Here is a 21,607-nt window from a genome sequence, read left to right as displayed (position 1 = left end):
TCATAATTACATGTAATTTTTACTTTTTTTTGCTGTTTCATTGTTTCTGCTCAATGACACCTTCATTGAAGTATGCCGGAGCTCAAATCTATGAATTTTTAACCCTTTTTTAATCTTTTTCCTGATCACAGAAGCAATTTACTGACAGGAAAGGGTTTTATGCTTGTAATTACTTATCAGTGAGGACTGAGCTATCATCTGACCTGGTCCCAACCTGGATAGAGACTGTCACTTCCATACCTGATGTTTTACTCTTTCAGGCAGTGAAAAAAAAGAAAACAGCCTTGTTATTTATGAACTTGGCACTGTACATGCACCTGTCTATCTCATCATGTCACCTGTCACCTCTGTTGTTCTAAAGGAACGGAACACTGCTGGAGGCGTGGTCTCTGAGTAAGCCGGGCTTCTCTGGTGACACGTGTTAGACCTAGAAGGTGGCTGCAGCGTGCTGTACTGGGGCGGTGTGCAGAAAATATGGTGGTTTGGGCTTATCACTTTATACAGAGTTCAGATTCTTCCAGGACATCACCTGACTGGGAGCATTTATGTGTGCATACCTGTATGTACAATATAGATATATATACTGGTGTTTTTTTACCCAGATAGCACTTTGGCTTGTACATTTGCACTTTGCATCTTGAAAAAAAATAACTTAAAGATACTTATTTCTTCTATCCTATAAGTTCCTATACCTGTTGTAATGTGCTCTGGCTTACTGCAGCCTTTTCTAGTTGCACTGTCTCTGCAATATATCTAATCTTCTTTTCTTTGTCAAGCTTTGTCGACCCAGAGAGGAATGCACTGCCTCTGCTGTGATAGGGAGAAGTTATGCACGCCACCTCCACGCCCCCTGCAGGCTCTGTGTGTTTTTATGTGTGTTGTGTGTTTATCCCTCACAGACAGGTCTCTGCTCTCAGTTTTCTTAGTTTGTGAGGCTGAGGGGGGAAGGAGCTGCTGCCTGTCACATGCTAATCCCAGACTACGTGCAGATAATTCACTATGTAATAAAAAACTTTTATTTTACTGTAACATGATATATATATATATATATATATATATATATATATATATATATATATATATATATATATATATACACAAACATCCCTTCCTGATTAGCAGCCATATTTTTTGTTTGTAAACATTGCCTAAAACTGGTGATTAAAAACCAGGATTGTGGCGGGGAGCGGCGTAAACGGCAAAGAGGGACCCAGGAGATCACAGTGACTCGATTGGTATGTTTTTTACTGTACAAATCGGACAGTACAGATTCTCTTTAAGAACTATATTCTATTATTAACTGTATACTTACTGAATTATTATGTATCATGGTCTGGATTGGTGATGATTTTGTATGCATACTATAGGCTAATTGCACTTAGCACCTTATACTTTAGTTTTTATGCACTTCCCATTGCCTGCATTGTTCATTTACTGAATATAAATCCTTGTATATATGCGCTCAACACCAATGTACAACCTGGAAAAAAAACACACTGGAAAAAAACACTGGGGGAAAAAAATGCCCCTGATGAGTGTGCATGCACGAAACATGTAGGGCGGAGCTTACAGGCGTGGAGTGGTTGGCGTGGAGCAACTTGTTACTGTATGCTTATGTATACTGGGATCATGTGAGTGTAATTGCTTTTAATATCTTTTAAGACCTATACGGTGGTGATATTGAGCACAGATAATCTGTCTGGAGCACTGGTGTGATGTAAAGGACAATTTAATGTTGATACAGAGTCACGCTATGGTTTTTTGTTTCTTTTTTTATTTTTTTATTTTGAGCACTCTATTGAAGAGGGACCTCTTCTGCAGTACATGAGAACGCAGCGTCTGGATGAAGTGAAAGGAGTGCATCATTTACTGATTATGCATGCATATTGATACTCTCTTATATGTATTGTTAGGCTCCAGCCACATACTTATCCTTCGCAGCCACCCATCTCCATCCCTTTGCTTTTAATGGTTATTGTCTCCCCCTGTTTTGGTTTCCCTATTGTGGGCTCCTTGTCTTGTTTATTTTAATCGAAATTATCAATAATAAAAATGATATATTTACATTTTTGTTCAATTGGTGCGTTGTGAGATCTTTTTTTCTCCTAAATATGTATGATTGCTTTGCTCTAGATACGCACACTTGTAGTGGCTGGATAGTGTACTGGTTAAAGAAACTCTGAAGTCTCATAAAAATCACGTTTTTATATTAAAAATCTCTTTAACATGATAGCCCTAACTAAAATGCTGCATCCCCGCGGCGGAACGCTAACTAAATCCCCCCTAACACCACCCCCACCCCCCCACCCCCGCAAAATCCACAACTTTCTTGTGGATTTTGCTGCCCCGGGAGGTAGAGCTTTCAGCTGCAGCTCTGCCTCCATGCGCGTCAATCCGGGCATATCTCCGCCTCTCCCCCGCCCCTCTCAGTGAGGGAAGACTGAGAGGGGCAGGGGGAGATCCACGTTGATAGATGCGTGTAGAGGCAGAGCTACAGCCAAAAGCTCTGTCTTTCACAGATGCGCTCCCCGCAGTGTGCAACGTGGAGGAATTTAGTTAGTGTTCAGCTGCGGGATGCAGCGTTTTAGTTAGGGCAATAATGTAAAAGAGATTTTTAACATAAAAACCTGATTTTTATGATACTTCAGAGTCTCTTTAAGGGCTCTGCCTTTGACATGGGAGACCAGGTTTTGAATCCTGCACAGGCATACACCGCCTCTGCCAGACTGAAAAGTGCTAACATTTATTAAACTAGGAGGTACTTTAGCTTCCAATATGGTTTGCATGCAAAGTATATTATACTAGACACTTGCGCCACGGTGCAGATTTGCATATGATTTGCATCTGAATTGAATGCGAAGTGTGCAGAGACAAGCAAAACAGACAAATGATAAGCGCTCAAGGATGCACCTGAATTGTAAGCCATCAGCGGCAATGCAGAGCCCCCTAGGGCTGAATACATGCCTCTAATGCAAAACAGATGCAAAATTATGTGCTAAATTCTAATCTAAAAATTTGAGAGTGAATTAAAAACAGTGAAGGCAGCTAGCCACTAGTATACTTACCTTCAATTTTGCACAGTGGGAGACATGGTGCGCTTTGAAACAAACCTCATACCTGAATGGTTTATCTGCAATGGTGAGCAAGAGCTCCAGAAACTGGACTATATTACACACCCAGCATACACTGCAGGCAAAGAGAGGGAGGGGGAATTAGTGATTAATCTGCATCGGTGGGCAGAGCTCCAGAAACTGGCATTTGTCTGTTTTGCTTGTCTTATGAAATGTGTATACCATTTATGAATAGCAGCACGAGGAATTATGTTTTTATTGCTAGGTGAGTGTTAGGTCTTCCCCAAGGGGGTACGTCACTGCTGTGGGGGAAGTCTATTAGGTCATAATTTGTGCACTAATTATCACTGAAGCTAACACCCCCCCCCCCCCCTTGGTCTATAGTGATGCAGGGTGTGTAATATAGTGCAGTTTCTGGAGCTCTGCCCACTGGTGCAGATTAATCACTAATTCCCCCTCCCTCTCTTTGCCTGCAGTGTATGCTGGGTGTGTAATATAGTCCAGTTTGTTTGAAAGCGCTGCCATGTCTCCCACTGTGCAAAACTGAAGTGTGCAGAGAGTCTATATAGGTGCTGCACACTGAGCTGGTGGTCATTTCAGATGCAGCCTTAGTGGTATGCGCTGGCGTTCTCCTCGCTGTTCTACCAAATATTAGGATTATTACATAGATTGTGTTTGGATATGATTTGGGCTCTTGTTTCCTTGCATAATTTTGTATCATCTGCGATGTTTACTTATCCTTCAATCTAATCCTGTAAACCACATAAATAGGACCAGAGACACGTAATGTGTGATGCAAAAAATTTAATGTCTAGAGAAAGAAAAATCACAGAGAGAGTAAATCATTATTTAGGGGTTACAAGGGGGAGCCTATGTGGAGCATTTGAAGGGAAATTGATTCGTTTCTTGTATTGATTAGAAGGAAAACTAATGATTCGTGTTCAGTACTACATTCTACTGTAAGTCTTCAGCTCCTGTGAAATAAAAACAAATAATAATGAATGATATGAACAGATGTATACATTTATGATAGGAAAAAAAAATATTTAAATGCAGAAAATGACAAATAGAGTATCAACTGAGAGATTTAGAGCGGCTCTTACCTCCGCAAAGGGGTAGGAGCCGCTCTAAATCCTTCCATTCCAGCCACCGATCATTGTCCTCACCAGCTGTCCCTGATGCAAGCAGTTTTTTGTTAACTAGATACCGGCGATTTAAGCTCCGCCCCCACAGTTTAAGCCCCCCCGCATCACTGTCAAGTACAGCCAGTCTAATAGCTACTCCCCCTGAAGTGCCAGCCGCCCAGCGCTGTTTATAGAGCAAGTGCTGAGGAGAGAGCCACGTTAGTCAGCTATAAGGTATGAGTGAGGCACAGTGAGCAGCTCCAGTGAGCAGCTCCTACCCCCGCAGCTAAGGAGGATCAGTGCTGAGAGGGGGATCAGCATTCTCAGCCGCTGCCTGAATATGTAATGAGTGGGGGTTTGTCCATTCTCCTGCGTGGAGGGGGGAGCAGAATTTTGGCATCTAGCAATCTTAGCAGTCCAGAGGGACACAATCTGGCTGGCTGGCCGCACTAGGGGGGCAGAATGCAGCAGATGCAGAGTAGAGAGGACTCTTGATACTCGGCTGCAAGTCCGAAATTTAGGTCTGATGCGAGTATAAGTCGACCCCCCAACTTCACAAAAGTAGATCTGACCTAATTTTCTCGACTTATAGTCGAGTATATATACGGTACTCCATACAATGCTGAAGAAGATGTTGGCACTATATAAATACTAACTAATAATAAAGGAGGACACTGGAAACAAGAGGACAAGATTTTTCAAAAAAGACCTTGACATTTTTGAAAAAAAATCAATGTTAATGTTCGGGGGAAAAAGTTGCCATTTAAATGTGGTAAAATAACATATTTTTTAAAGGTAAGTATTTATGTTTAATTAAGATTAATAAAGGACTTTTTGTTGTGTTTTTATTTTATTATTTTATCTAGAATTCTCCAGATTCTCATTGGTCTGTTAATAGACTAATAGGGAGCCTTGGAGGGAAATTTAAAGATGCCTTTGCTTTAGTTATACTTAGTATACCGTATATATTCGCAAGCAAGCCAAATTTTTGACCCCCCCAAAAGTGGGCCAAAAGTTGGGGGGTCGGCTTGCTTGCTAGTCATGTCCCCCCGGCCGCCACTGCTGCTATTACCTTACCGGCGGCCTCTAATATTCCCCTCTCCGTCTCCGTGCAGGGCATGTAAATTGTTCACAGCAGCTCGCCCCACGCCGGCAGCTGTGTGATGACGGAGGAAGTGTAGAGAGAGCGGTTCCCATAGTAACGGCGATACATATCGCCGCTACAGGTAGCCGCTCTCTATGCTTCCTCCGTCATCACACAGCTGCCGGCGTGGGGCGAGCTGCTGTGAACTATTTACATGCCCTGCACGGAGACGGAGAGGGGAATATTAGAGGCTGCCGGTAAGGTAATAGCAGCAGAGGCGGCGGCGGCCGGGGGGGAACTACCTACCTACCTACCTACGCAGCACTATACTCGGCACTATCTACCTATACTGGGGCACTATACTAGCTATACTGGAGCACTATGCTAGCCATACTGGGGCACTATGCTAGCTATACTGGGCACTATACTAGCTATACTGGGCACTATACTAGCTATACTGGGCACTATACTAGCTATACTGGACACTATACTAGCTATACTGGGCACTAGTGCTAGCTATACTGGGCACTATACTACCTATATTGAGCACTATACTAGCTATACTGGGCACTATACTAGCTATACTGGACACTATACTAGCTATACTGGGCACTATACTAGCTATACTGGACACTTTACTAGCTATACTGGACACTTTACTAGCTATACTGAGCACTTTACTAGCTATACTGAGCACTATACTAGTTATACTGAGCACTATACTAGCTATACTGAGCACTATACTGAGCACTATACTAGCTATACTGAGCACTATACTAGCTATACTGAGCACTATACTAGCTATACTGAGCACTATACTGGCTATACTGGGCACTATACTAGCTATACTGAACACTATACTAGCTATACTGGGGCACTATACTAGCTATACTGAGCACAATACTAGCTATACTGAGCACGATACTAGCTATACTGGGGCATTTTACTAGCTATACTGGGCACTGTACTAGCTATACTGAGCACTACCTACCTATACTTGGCACTATACTAGCTATACTGAGCACTATACTAGCTGTACTGGGCACTATACTAGCTATACTGAGGCACTACCTACCCATACTGGGCACTATACTAGCTAACTAGAGCTGGGGCAGAAAGTGATGGTGTGTGGAGGCAGCCGACTGAGATCTTTCAATCAAGCTCATAGAGGATATTGGCATGGGATCATTTCTGAGGATATTGGTGTGGGAATTTTTTTTTAAAGGTGGTAAGTATTCATGTTTAATCAAGATGAATAAAGGGATTTTTTGTTGTGTTTTTATTTCTTTTACCCCTTTGTGGAAAAGGATAAGGGGTATTATGCACCCCTATACTCATATTACCTGCCGAGGTGGCTGGCATCTGGAGGTCCCCTTCTGAAAGGGGACCCCTGGATGCCAACTTAAACCCCCAGGCCGTAGAGATGTGCTAACATCAAATTATGGGTTTGTGAACAGTGAACGCAAACTTCTGCAAATGTCTGTGAACATGCGAACCGCCGTAGACTTCAATGGGCAGGCACATTTTAAAGCCTACCTGGACTTTTTTCTAGCCACAAAAGTGATGGATAAGTTGTTTCAAGGGGTGTAACACCTGGACTGTGGCATGCCAGAGGGGGATCCATGCCAAAAGTCCCACCAAAATGTACGGAGTTAATGCAGAGTTGGGTTTTAATCCCTAAAGGTCAGAAATCACAGTACATTCCTACAAATAATGCACTGAGGTGGTTCTGTGCCTGCAACTTAATGTGGCCACAATAGCAGTAGTGTGCACAGCTCTGGGTGTCAGTGGGCTATGGAGTGTCACACACAGAGAAATGCAATAGTTCTATTGGAATACAGTGAAAAAAAAGCACTGCAGTGGTATTGTGCCTGCAACTTAATGTGGCCACAATAGCAGTAGTGATCACAGCTATAGGTGTCAGTGGGCTATGGAGTGTCACACACAAAATAAAAACAGTAGACCGATGTGCTAGCCATCAAAAGGGCTGTTTGGGGTGGTTTCAGCAAGTAGTCAGTGAGGAACAAGAACACAGGCCTAGCTATTTCTTTCCCTACCTATCTGCAGAAAGCCTGACCCTGCTCTCACTAACAGCAGCCAGCAGAGAATGAATCCAATATGGCCACCACAGCTGCTTTTTAATAGGGGGTTGGGAAGGGGGTGGGGAGTCAAGGAGGGGTTGCTAGCTGATTAGCTGCCATGTGTCTGCTGACTGTGAGGTAAGGGGTCAAAGTTTGGCTCCATGATGATGTATAGGGAGTGGGTTGAACATGCCAAATGTTTGCAGTTCGCTGAGAATGGGAACAGCAGAAATTTTGACAAAAACTGTCCGCTGCCTGGCCATCTATTTTGTTAGCCCCACCTCCTAATGGGGCACCAGAGGTGGGGAAGAGCCCCTTGTCCTTGGATTGGACAAGGGCCTCCTCCGCAATACCACTGTCCAGGGTTTGGTACACTTGCTAAACTTTTTTTAAAGAAATTCTGGCTGCAAAGATGCCCTGAAAGTTTTAGAAGTTTGCCTGCCAATAAAGTCTATGGAGCCTGCCATGAACGGCCGGTTCAAAAGCATTTGTAGTAAATTTGCTTTTGCAAATTCAAAACTCGATGTCCGGGCCATCAGTAATCATACATAAATGGTCCAGGACTGACCGGCTCACCACTGGCCCAAACATGCTGACATCACAATGAGCCAGGAAACTAGTAAAAAAAATCAGCTTTACAGACAGAAAACTAGCAGTCTCAAAAGATGATCAGTGATGGCTGTTTGTATATTTTTTTATAATCTGCAAGATGTTTTGAAAAATTAACCATTAAAAAAGAATTTGCACAAAAACATGTATTTTCTGGTGACTATTTCGTACTTGATCCCCCTCTGCTTTTCCACTGTCCAGGTTTTGGTACACTTTATTAACTTTTTTTAAGAAATTGTGGCTGTAAAGATGCCCTGAAAGTTTTAGAAGTTTGCCTGCCAATAAAGTCTATGGAGCCAGCCGCGAACGGCCGGTTCACAAACATTTGTGGTAAATTTGTGTTTGCGAACTCTAAATTAGATTTTCGGGCCATCAGTAATCATACATAAATAGTCCAGTCCAGGGCTTGGACTGACCGGCTCTCCACTGGCCCAAACATGCTGACATCATAATGAGCCCTCCTCTACAGGAAGCTAGTCAAAAAATCAGCTTTACAGCCAGGAAACTAGCAGTCTCCAAAGATGATCAGTGATGGCTGTTTGTAAATTTTCTCTAAAACTACAAGGTCTTTTTGAAAAATTAACCACTAAAAAAGCATGGCTGTTTGCATATTTTCATCATGATATTACTGTAATAATAGAATATGGTCAGCAATAATCATCAAAATGTAATTATTTTATAAAGCGTATATAGAGAGAACAAATGTATTATTATTATTTATGTATTATAATTATTATAACCTCTACTAAGAAATAAGTGCCTTCAGAATGTACTTACCACATGGATGTTGTGTGTCTTTGGGTTATTATTTGCCGCCACCGAGAAGACCTAGTACTGGATCCAAGAGACCTCCACCACCACTACTACCACCGCCAAGGGCACCACCAAGAAGATTTCTGGGTTGGCTATTTAGTTTATCAGTAACGTCTGTCTGTAATACAGAAATTGTAAATTCTTTTTAGCCCAGAGCTGCTTTTGTTTAGTCCACTGTTCCCAATGTTATTATTATCTGGGTGGTCACTTACCACACTCCGTTTAGATTCAGTAACGTCACCTTCCTGCAAGACAATAATCAGGCAAATACTAAGCTTTAGTTGCATAGATTTATATATAGATTTTCATGTGTAAATCATTGAAATATTATCTCTGTTGATCATTTACTATTATTATTATTATTATTATTGATTTATAAAGCGCCAACATATTCCGTGGCGCTGTACAAAGTAAGAAACAAACATTGGGTACATAATACAGACAATGGTGTACACTAATATACAAGATACATAATTAGTGACAAAATACACAACAACAAAAAAATATACAGCATAGAGAATACAAACTACAGAAGTGGTAATGACAGTGATAAAAGTAACATGATGAATAAAATGTATAATGATTTCCAAGACACAAAAGGGGGAGAGAGCCCTGCCCTTGCGAGCTTACAATCTAAAGGGAATGGGGGAAACAAAAGGAGGGGTAGTATGCAACAAATATATAAAGGCAGTGTGTTTTAGGATACCTGGTAGGAGTGCAATTTGGTCTTAGGACAAAGGGAAGTGGCTTAAGGTAGCACATATGCTTGTCGGAACAAATGAGTTTTTAGAGAGCGTTTGAAAGTAACAAAGGTTGGCGAGTGACGGATGTGTTGTGAGAGGGGATTCCAGAGAAGGGGTGAAGCGCATGCAAAATCTTGTAAGCGTGAATGTGAGGAGGTGATTCTAGAGGAGGACAACAGAAGATTGTGTGCAGATCTGAGATTGCGTTTGTATCTGGAAATTAGTGAGGATATGTACCGGGGAGAGAGATTGTGGAGAGCTTTGTAGGTTAGGGTTAAGAGTTTGAACTGAATCCTCTGGTTAATTGGCAGCCAGTGAAGAGCTTGACAGAGAGGGTCAGCAGAGTAAGAGCGAGAAGAAAGATGAATGAGATGAGCAGCTGAGTTCAGTACTGACTGGAGCGGGGCCAGTTTAATAGCCAGTTTGTTACCAGATAAATAACAACATATCCAAATTAATATACAGTATATGGACAAAAACATTTGTATAATTATCAAATAAAAACAGTAACTTTTACTTCTATCTTTGTGTCAAAAGGGACTGAGACAGTCATGAAAATAAGTTGTTTAGAGTTTGGAACAATTAGAACCTCTGTCAGCTCTTTATTGCTGTACCTCACTTCCTGTTCCAGGGACCTTCTACACTAACAATAGAGCCCAGATTGTCACTGGAACAGGAAGTCAGGGAAATGGTGCACAGATAACAGTAACAACCATTAACATCAGAAGTGTTGACAAGCAAATATCACTTGGCACCACCCCTGTACTGCCACCTGCCAGGCTTTGCACTAACTTTGCACCACTAACATACCACAGTCCATCAGACAGGACACTGACCTATTGGGTTTTATGGAGTCACACATACACAGTAATGGTGTGGGATATTGGCAACGAGTGTTATTGAGTTAATAAATTGACCCTATATTGGGGTGAGTATAATTGCATTTCAAGAAGGGCTGTAGACAGTAATAGGGATGATTATGATGAGCTAATTACACTTTTGCAAAATGTGTGTAATTTTAAAGTGAGATTGTCAGCCACAAAAATTCTATTTAAACACTGCAGTGCGTTTAACCACTTGAGGACTGCAGTGTTAACCCCCCCCCCCCCCCCAAAGACCAGGCTCACTATTGATAAATTGGCCACTGCAGCTTTAAGGCCAAGCTGCAGGGCCGTACAACACAGCACACGAGTGATCCCCCCCTTTCCCCCCCACCAACAGAGCTCTCTGTTGGTGGGGTCTGATCGCCCCCCCTGTTTTTTTTTTAATCAATGTTTATGTTTATATTTTTTTATAAAAATGCCTTTTTTAACATTTATTTCCTGCTCCCTCCCCCCCCCCTCCAGCCAATCAGCGTGATCAGCTGTCATAGACTCCAGCCTATGACAGCCGATCACTCCCCAGTGTATGGAGGGGACAGCCGTGTCACACGGCTGTCCCCAGTACAGTGCTGCTGCCGATCGCAGCGCTGTACAAGTAAATAGATGGCGATCACGCTGTCTAACAGTCTCCTGAGTGCCGATTGCCGCTCGGAGACTGAAGAGAGGGCGGAGCTCCGCCCTCCGAGCATGAGATGTGCGCGCAGCGTGTGCGCAATCTCATGCAAATTAGAGCCCCAGGACTTGACACCAATTGGCGTTAGGTGGTCCTGGGGCTGCCTCCGCGTTCACGCTCATTGGCGTGAGGCGGACTTTAGGTAGTTAAAATACTGCCAAAAATCTCTCTCTACAAGTCCAAGCTCTCCAATCTATTCAGGAATCTCTCTGCTGTTATTATAGTTTCTCAGTCCCCCAAGCTCTTTTCTGAGCCATTCCCAATGACCCTCCCACCTTCTTGCTTCTCACTGATTGGTTGAACAGACTGCTGCCTAGCTGAAACATTATCCTCTGCTCACTCATGTTTACAAGCAAGGCTGAAGTGACTCAGTGATTGGAGGAGAAAAGTAAAAACAAAGGTTAAGGGAAGAAATGACATCACGATTTAGCCTAAAACTGTGGACAAAAGACATGGTTCCCATCAGGAACAGAATTCTCATCATTTACTATATAAAATTCACTGAAATCAAAACATGGACAGTACAATACATGTGTTATGAGAGTAGATCAAGGATTTATCTACATATATATATATATATATATATATATATATATATATATATATATATATATATATATACAGTGGATTGCAAAAGTATTCGGCTGCTCTGTGAGGACCTCAGAGGTTGTCTAAGAGAATATTGGAAGCAACAACACCGTGAAGTCCAAAGAACACACAAGACAGGTCAGGGATCAAGTTATTGAGAAATTTAAAACAGGCTTAGGCTACAAAAAGATTTCCAAAGCCTTGAACATCCCACGGAGCATTGTTCAAGCGATCATTCAGAAATGGTAGGAGTACGGCACAACTGTACACCTACCAAGAAAAGGCCATCCACCTAAACTTACAGGCCGAACAAGGAGAGCGCTGATCAGAAATGCAGTCAAGAGGCCCATGGTTACTCTGGATGGGCTGCAGAGATCTACAGCTCAGGTGGGAGACTCTGTCCATAGGACAACTATTAGTCATGCACTGTACAAAGTTGGCCTTTTTGGAAGAGTGGCAAGAAGAAAGGCATTGCTAACAGAAAGCATAAGAAGTCCCGTTTGCAGTTTGCCACAAGCCATGTGGGACACACAGCAACCATGTGGAAGAAGGTGCTCTGGTCAGATAAGACCAAAATGGAACTTTTTGGCCAAAATGCAAAACGCTATGTGTGGCAAAAAACTAACACTGCACATCACTCTGAACACACCATACCCACTGTCAAATATGGTGGTGACAGCATCATGCTCGGGGGGTGCATCTCTTCAGCAGGGACAGGGAAGCTGGTCAGAGTTGATGGGAAGATGGATGGAGCCAAACACAGGGCAATCTTGGAAGAAAACCTCTTGGAGACTGCAAAAGACTTAAGACTGGGGCGGAGGTTCACCTTCCGGCAGGACAACGACCCTAAACATAAAGCCAGGGCAACAATGGAATGGTTTAAAACAAAACATATCTATGTGTTAGAATGGCCCAGTCAAAGTCCAGATCTAAAACCAATCGATAATCTGTGGCAAGATCTGAAAACTGCTGTTCACAAACGCTGTCCATCTAATCTGACTGAGCTGGAGCTGTTTTGCAAAGAAGAATGGGGAAGGATTTCAGTCTCTAGATGTGCAAAGCTGGTAGGGACATAACCTAAAAGACTGGCAGCTGTAATTGCAGCAAAAGGTGGTTCTACAACATATTGACTCAGGGCAGTGTTGCTTGCGAATTTTCGCCAAAGCCATTTTCGCATCGAAAATCCCATTTTCGATTTCGCCGAATTTTCGCGAAAATAAGTACTATTTTCGCTTCAAAAGGCGAAATTTCGCAATGATATTTTCGCATTAATTTTCGCCTAAAGTCCGTTTTTCGTGTTGAATATCTAAGCCCCCTTAAAAGCTAGAATCACCAAATTTGCAGGGTATATTAAAGAGATATGTGGGTACAAGAGGAAAAAGAAATTTTTCAAAAAGACCTTATAGTTTTTGAGAAAATAGATTTTAAAGTTTCAAAGGAAAAAAGTATACATTTAAATGCAGTAAATGACAGTTACTTAAGCAAACCTAGAGGTAGTGTAAATGTACTAATAGCAAAAGAAAGGGCCAACTGCCAAGTGCAAACTGCCAAGTGCAAAGGGCCAAGTGTAAGGACAAAGGGCCAAGTGCAAAGGGCCAAGTGCAAGGGCAAAGGGCCAAGTGCAAAGGGCCAATTGCAAGTGAAAAGGGCCAAGTGCAAAGGGCCAAGTGCAAAGGGCCAAGTGCAAAGGGCCAAGTGCAAGTGCAAAGGGCCAAGTGCAAAGGACCTAGTGCAAAGGGCCAAGTGCAAAGGGCCAAGTGCAAAGGGCCAAGTGCAAAGGACCAAGTGCAGGTTCAAAGGGCCAAGTGCAAAGGGCCAAGTGCAAGTGCAAAGGGCCAAGTGCAAAGGGCCAAGTGCAAAGGGCCAAGTGCAAAGGGCCACGTGCAAAGGGCCACGTGCAAAGGCAAAGGGCCAAGTGCAAAGGCAAAGGACCAATTGCAAGTGCAAAGGACCAAGTGCAAAGGCAAAGGGCCAAGTGCAAGTGCAATGGGCCAAGTGCAAAGGGCCAAGTGCAAGGGCAAAGTGCAAAGGCAAAGGGCCAAGTGCAAAGGCAAAGGGCCAAGTGCAAAGGCAAAGGGCCAAGTGCAAAGGCAAAGGGCCAAGTGCAAGTGCAAAGGGCCAAGTGTCAAATGAAAAGGGCCAAGTGCAAAGGCAAAGGGCCAAGAGCCAAGGGCCCTTTGCACTTGGCCCTTTTCATTTGACCCTTGGCCCTTTGCACTTGCACTTGGCCCTTTGCACTTGGCCCTTTGCACTTAGCCCATGGCACTTACACGTGGCCCTTTCTTTTGATATTAGTAAATTTACACTACTGCTAGGTTTGCTACAGTAACTGTCATTTACTGCATTTAAATGTATACTTTTTTCCTTTGACACTTTAAAATCGATTTTCTCAAAAACTATAAGGTCTTTTTAAAAAATTTCTTTTTCCATTTATACCCACATATCTCCTTAATAAACCCTGCGAATTTGGTGATTCTAGCTTGTAAGGGGGCTTAGATATTCAACGCGAAAAAAACGGACTTTAGGCGAAAATTAATGCGAAAATATTCGGCAAATTTTCGCCTTTCGAAACGAAAATAGTATTTATTTTTGCGAAAATTCGGCGAAAAGAATATTTGCATTTTCGCTCATCACTGACTCAGGGGGCCGAATAATTACGCACACACCACTTTGCAGTTATTGATTTGTAAAAAATGTGTGGAATGATGTATGATTTTCGATCCACTTCTCACATGTACACCACTTTGTATTGGTCTTTCATGTGGAATTCCAATAAAATTGATGCATGTTTGTGGCAGTAATGTGACAAATGTGGAAAACTTCAAGGGGGCTGAATACTTTTGCAACCCACTGTGTGTGTATATATATATATATATATATATATATATATATATATATATTTTTTTTTTTTTTTTCCCTGGCACAGTATGGCTTATCCTCCTGCTTTAATGAATTTGATTATGATTGTAATGAAAAATCCTAATCACAAATTACGACCATACATGAAATTATCATTATTGCAATTTTTTTGTAATTACAGTTATTTTTGTGACATTTTTGTAATTAGAAAGACAAGAAGAGAAAGACAAACACTTATATAGTGCTTTTCTCCTGGCGGACTCAAAGCGCCAGAGCTGCAGCCACTAGGACGCGCTCTATAGGCAGTAGCAGTGTTAGGGAGACTTGCCTAAGGTCTCCTGCTGAATAGGTGCTGGCTTACTGAACAGGCAGAGCCGAGATTCGAACCCTGGTCTCCCGTGTCAGAGGCAGAGCCCTTAACCATTACACTATCCAGCCAAAATGTTTTCATAATTATTATTTGTGTGAAGAGCTTTGCATTAAACCATTACCATTTTGTATAACTTGCAATTTCATGTAATTTTTTTGTAAGTTCCCAAAAATATGAAATTAGGAATGAAACATGAAATGACGATATAATGCAAAATCACAACAAAATCACAAGAAAATCACGAATGACACATTTTCTAGTAATTACATATTATAAATGTCTCCCTTGCCATATAAACAGAGAACTGGCATGTTTTAAACCAAGAGGTAGGGATACTAATTGGCAAGTTCTGAAGAAGAAAGAGAATTTTAGGCAGTATAATCATTTTAATGATAGAGAACCTACCTTGGTTGTTAAAACATCCACAATCCCAGCTAGCAAGCATCTTCCTACTATCACCAATATCAGCATTATAGTTGAGGGACAAAACATTGGTTAAGTTGCCACTGGTCCTAATCCCTAAATACTTGATGCAATCTCCCTTTCATTTATAATTACAAAAAATATTTCATGTATTGCATTAGAGTGAGGGTACAAAATTGGAATGGAATTCCTGTAACAAAGCGACAACCCTCTCTACCGAGTTCCCTGAGTCCAAAAGTGATAATCGTAAATCCTCTGCAAATCCCATTACCCTAAGTTGTGCACCATTAATGTCTAATCCATGAATGCCTGGGTCAGGCTCAGTCTGCACGGACTGCAGCAAGGGTTCCAGCACTAGATTGAAAAGATATGGGGACATTGGACATCCTCACTCCATTTGTGACCCGGAAGCTTTTACCGTTGATCAAGGTGTGGGCTGATTGACATAGACCCTTCACCATGATGACAATTTTTGGTCCAAACCCAAACATGTCCATCACTGAGAAAAACAATTTTCTATTCAGTCAGTCGAATGCCTTCAGCATTGAGGATAATAAGTACTTATTTACTACTTACTGCATTTTTTAACAATATACTGTATTTTTTGGACTATAAGACGCACGTGACCATAAGACGCACCTAGGTTTAGAGGAAAAAGAACAGGGGGGGAAATATATATATACTAAACCTGGTGCATCCATGGTGAAGGGGCATCTTGTGGAATATGTCCCCTGTGTACCTCATGTGTCTCCCTGTGTCCTCCTCTGTCCGCCTTGTGTCCTCTTGTGTCCCCCCATGTGTCTGCCTCTATCCTCTTTGTGTCCTCCTCTATGCCCCTTTTTGTATCCTCCTCTATGCCCCTTTGTGTCCCCCTGTGTCCACTGTTTGTCTTCATGTTCTCCTCTGCATGGGCATAGTACAGGGAGTCCCTGACATTGCGGTGGGTTAGAGGTTCGTATTGGCGGGCGTTCACAAGTCAGGAACTCCCTGCACTTGGACTATAAGACGCAGTGAGTTTTTCCCCCCACTTTTGGGGGAGAAAAAGTGAGTCTTATAGTCCAAAAAATACAGTATATAAAATTGATTGTTATATACAGTATATGCTTACTTGTAACCATTTATTTCTACAGAAACTAATTTACTGATGGCCCAGTAGTGCATCAGGGGCTATAACCACCCTTTTTGACAAGATTTTAGAGTAAATTTTGGTGTCAGTATTTATAATAGAAATAGGCCGAAACTTGCTACAGTCCATGCTCAACTGACCCTTCTTAGGAATAACTGAAACCAATGCCTCATTTGTTTGATTTGAGAAGGTTGGATATCATCTTTATCATTAACCAGTGTACACAAATGGGTGAGGTTAGCTGGTACATTTTGTTTTGTTCTTTGTTTTGTTTTTTTTCAGCTCTTTGATAGCTGCTACCAACTCACCTTTCCTAATTGGAGCCTCTATGGAGTCCCTTAGTAAGGGGTCAAGTTCAGCAAATGGGCACTTTTTAAGGAATTCATGTCTTTCATCTGAGTGGCTGCCTTCTTTTAGGTTGTACAAATGTGTATAATAGTCAGTGAATGTCATACCCATATTGTTAGTGCTAATTATTATTATTGTATTTATATAGAACTGACATCTTACACAGCACTGTGCAGTATATATATATATATATATATATTTTATTTTTTTTTATCTATTTTTTTTGTCTTGTCACTAACTGTCCCTCAAAGGAGCTCACAATCTAATCCCCACCATTGTCATATGTCTATGTATACATCACGTAGTGTATGTATTGCAGTCTAAAGCCAATTTTAGGGGGGAGCCAATTCACTTATCTGTATGTTTTTGGAATGTGGGAGGAAACTTGAGAGCCCAGAGGAAACCCACAAAGACACAGGGAAACACACAAACTCCTTGCGGATAGTGCCCTGGCTGGAATTCGAACCGTGGACCCAGCGCTGCAAGACAAGAGCGCTAACCACTACGCCCCCGTGCTGCCCCTAATTAGTGGCCTACCATCGTGGTCTATGCGGGTTTGGATACATTTGTCAGCTTTTTCCTTTCTTAACAGTTCTGAAAGTATTTTCCTGACTTATTCCTGCCTAATAATTGTTGCTTTCTATAAAAACTGCTTTTCAACTTTTTTATCTAGTACTTTATTAATGAATGCTCTGGTATTTTTGAGTTTATTCAGGACTTTGATGGAAAGACCTGCCTTATGTTCTGCCTTTAGTTGGCTTCATTGATTAAATAGTGACTCAAGCTGTGAGAGACAGTTGGAGATAAGGTTTTACTGCAGAAAAGTTCTAAGGGTAATTAGCTCTGCCTTGTTTTACAGTTTAAAATACAGAGTGCGGATTCTAAACTGCAACAGTGACAGTATGATGCAATATTATAAATAAAGCCATATAACTGAAAATAATGAATATGAGACTCTTTTTGTTGCTACTAATGTTCTATGTATTATCTGTACTGTACATACAATTCATTATTTCACAAGTTTGTTTTCTCTTCAGATTTGCTTTAACTTTACATTGATATTATTGATGTTGCTGTAAACTAGTACATAGGTAGGGAGGAACCATTACCCGTTATGTAGCCAAAAACATGCAGATAAATTGAGACAAACCTATTCAGACAAGCTTATTATTTGCTATGGCTAGAATGTGAAGCTCACGGCCTCATCTGCTAAACCTTCTGTCTACTCCCCCATAATCTCCACCCCGCTACCCTCTAGATTGTAAGCTTACAGGTCCAGGTATTTCCTCTATATCTTTCCTGTTTCTTAGCATTTCATCCAATGAACATCTATCAGTATTGGTGATTTTTTTTTTCAAACTAGACCTCAATTGTGTGTATCAGTACTTGATTTACTCGTTGTCCAGATTGTACAGTATGTTGAATTGCTTATGTATCTATGCTCCACATTATTGTTTGTGTTTTGTGAAACAGTTAATTTCGGCGTGCGGCGCTGGGCACCAAAGCTGGGAGCCATCATAACAGCAATGCATTGCTGTGTGCTCCGCATAACGGTAATTGTCAGACCCCGAATTACATCTCCCTCCGAGTTCCGACAACTCAGAGGGGGAATAGTATTTAACCCTTCCAGGGAGTTTAGCAGCAGCAGGAAGACCCATCATTAGGCTAGCCCAGCAGCCTGGTGGCCAGATGAGATGCACTCTTTTTTTGTGCATTATACAATGCTATAGAAGATCCTACAGAAATAAAAATAATAGCTATCTTCTCCAGAAATTAGCCTTAGTTTATGATAGTCATATGACTATGATAGAAATTAGATTGTGAGCTCTTCTGAGGACGGTCAGTGACATGATTAAATAAGATGTCGGTGCTATATTAATAAATATATTAATAATTACACAGCCCCCTATTGCCTTAGTTGTCTTTTAGAACATAAAATAAAACAGTTTTAGTGGTTTGTTCTGGTCTCTGGAGAGTAGCAATGGCAACCAAATGCCCCAGAATGGCATGAGAAGACCATAGGGGGTAATGTGTTTGGCAGTGGGGGGGGGGGGGGGGCAATTTTGGTAAAACAGAAATCTTTTCATTCACAGCTCTGTAAGATCCTCTTTTCCTTTTTACTGGTTGTGTCTAATCAGTACCAATTTATATTGGTGTTACATACTTTCTTCTGCAAGTAAAAACTTTTTGTTAAGTACTTAAGTTAAATAAAGCATTTGCTTTGTAATGTTAGCCTCTTCTCCTGTAAATGTACCAAATTGTATTGGCCATGCAATGTAAATGTACCAAATTGTATTGGCCAAAAACCTTATTTTAACACATGTAGTGAGTTGTGTTTGAGGAGTGTGTTAGAAGATGTGACTGTCTAACCAACAGTTAGACTAGCCTCAGACCACAGGATACTGAGGAGGTTTAACTAAAAATGTAGGCCAGCTTCAGTGTCGCAGTAAAAGGTCTTGGAAGAGTCTCTCTGAAATAAAAATATATAAAAAAAAAGTTTTCTAAAATAGTTACCGTCTTTACCTCAAAGTAAACAAAGGAAAAATAGACAGATATATTCCTAACAGTAGGGTCATCCTCCTCTTAGAGGCCAAAAGCCCTTGAAGGATTGGTCATATAACAAAAGACAAAACCCGTTGGCATCAAGGGTAGAGGCAGTAAACACTGGGAAAGGTTTCCTAAAGATTTACAATGAAAGCATTTTCTTACCATAGTTCCTTTTGTTTCCTCATCAGGGCTTCCAGACTGTTAAATAGAGGGTTAGATAATCAGGTGAATCATAGACTGCAGGAGAAATCAACATCTACATGAAGAATAACAAATAAGCTAGATTGTATCTAGATCTGTACAACCTTGGAGTTACTCCTGCTCTTGTATTTGCCTGAGGAAGCGGGCTTGGGCCCCGCAAAACGCGTTGCATAATTTTATGTGGCGTACTGATTAAATATATTTTTCTGGATACCATATATGGTGGTTGTGTCATATATCTTGGGGAGACGGATCCACCCCGGTCCCCCAATTTTTTATTTGGTTTTAATAGACTACTAATTTTTATTCTGCTGGCGCCTCTGTAACTACTACAAATATCACCTGAAAAGAAGTTCTATTTTCATCTACAGAAGTGTGTGTTTAGGAGATCACACGCTGGAAATTAACAAATGTTACTTTCGCTGAAAAATAAATAAATAAATAAAGTTGTAAGCTTAGCTATCAGTTTGGCTTCTTACATTGCAAAGTTTAATGGCTTATCTCTCACCAACCTATCAGTGAGGATCTGGGGCTCCCATTCACATTGTACTTGGCCTACAGCATGGTAGGAGCCTCCAGACAGTCTTCTGAAAACCACTAAAAGAGTGCCGAGATTACTGTTTCTATGGCTAAAAAGACAAGTTCCAGCTTTCTATCCATACTTGAAAGTCTCATCTGGCTGAAGATTGGAACTGACAGATCGAAAGATTAGGCCAAGGACCTCACAGAGATGCTGAAGTTACAAAATATCTAGATATAAAAGTTACTCCTAAGGAATCACAACTGGATCATTAGTGAATACATAGTGTAACAGTAAGGGCAACAGCATTGTGATAAACATGTCAATTGTGGTGCTGTTTTACCACTAGTGCAATTAATTTTTCCCAAATCGCAATCCTCGGCCTGCACAACTTCATTGTTGCTGCGCTCATATACCCTACAGATCGCAGCACAATCGTAGTAGTGGAAACTGAAGCTATTGCGATCACAATGCAGACCAATTGCACTTATGATTGCATTACCTAGTGGGAAAGGGCCCTTAGTGTTGGTCTTTGAATTCAACATATAAAGTACAGAACATCTGAATATTGCTAACCACTGTACCATTTCAGTACCGGACAGGTGGACAGGATCAAGGGGCAGTTCACTCACTTGCCTGTCAATCTGGCATTGTCGGGTGGTAATATAATGTTCCGATTGTTGCAAAGAATTGTTCTAACAGAAAGTTGCCATGTTGTTTAATTTGATCTCTGTTGTTGATTAAATCTATGTTATAGATCATACAAGACTGATCTTTATTTTTAAATCTATCTTCCAGCTCCTGCTCTTCCAGGGGGAGATTAGCAGTGCTGGCCAATGCCCCAGTGATAAGAGCTGTGCACAGGAGACAAGCAGTGTGAAGTGATGGAAGACTGGATATTGTCATTGGAGCAGCTGTCATGGCTGTTATGTTCCCACACGTGCTGCCCCATCGTAGATCCCTACCGGATAATAGAGGAGCAGCACTGAGCTGGCAGCCTGAACTGATGGAGGAGGAGAATTAGAGGTAATGTGATGCAGTGGGATTTATCAATTGGTGCAAGGAAAACCAGAGCCTACCGTCCTAGCAAGTCCTTAAGAGCCCCAGCAAAGCAGTTCAGCAGCACAGACTATCTAACGCCTGTCAGTTTCTGGCATCAACAACACCAACAAAACTATTTTTTACAAAAGAACAAATAAAAAGTTATCAACAATGTGTATTAATACATTACCTCTTTAGGCTTCTTACCACAGTCACCTTGTGGGCATAACGGGTTAGATAGCATCCCATCTAAAAGAAGAAACAAAAGCAATGTTCAGCATACACATATATAAGCGTTAACATGCAGCACAGTATGGATTAGTTAAGCTCAGCATCATCATATACTGAGCACACAGGAGATGTTATCCATACATACCGGTACAGAGGCTGAGGCCAATGAGAGTGAAGAGGATAGCGATCTTCATGGTGGAGAGTTGTGGAAATCACACAGGTTGTGTCTCTTAGGCTGTCCCAGCTCCCCTTTTATAGCAGTAAAAGCCACTGA

The 21,607-nt window shown here is 41.5% G+C and overlaps 1 long non-coding RNA gene across 1 annotated transcript in view; it reads left to right on the top strand.

Annotated features, from left to right (window-relative positions):
• The window catches only part of LOC137528638 (uncharacterized), a 39,863-nt gene extending 18,870 nt beyond the window's left edge, over positions 1 to 20,993 (top strand). Inside the window, exon 3 of the long non-coding RNA XR_011023446.1 lies at positions 20,860 to 20,993. This is a non-coding gene — a long non-coding RNA (uncharacterized lncRNA). The remainder of the gene's footprint in view (positions 1 to 20,859) is intronic.
• The last annotated feature ends 614 nt before the right edge of the window (positions 20,994 to 21,607 follow it).

Source organism: Hyperolius riggenbachi, chromosome 8 (assembly GCF_040937935.1).
Source record: "Hyperolius riggenbachi isolate aHypRig1 chromosome 8, aHypRig1.pri, whole genome shotgun sequence".
NCBI classification, from domain to species: domain Eukaryota; kingdom Metazoa; phylum Chordata; class Amphibia; order Anura; family Hyperoliidae; genus Hyperolius; species Hyperolius riggenbachi.
This window is presented reverse-complemented; position numbering and strand designations above follow the sequence as displayed.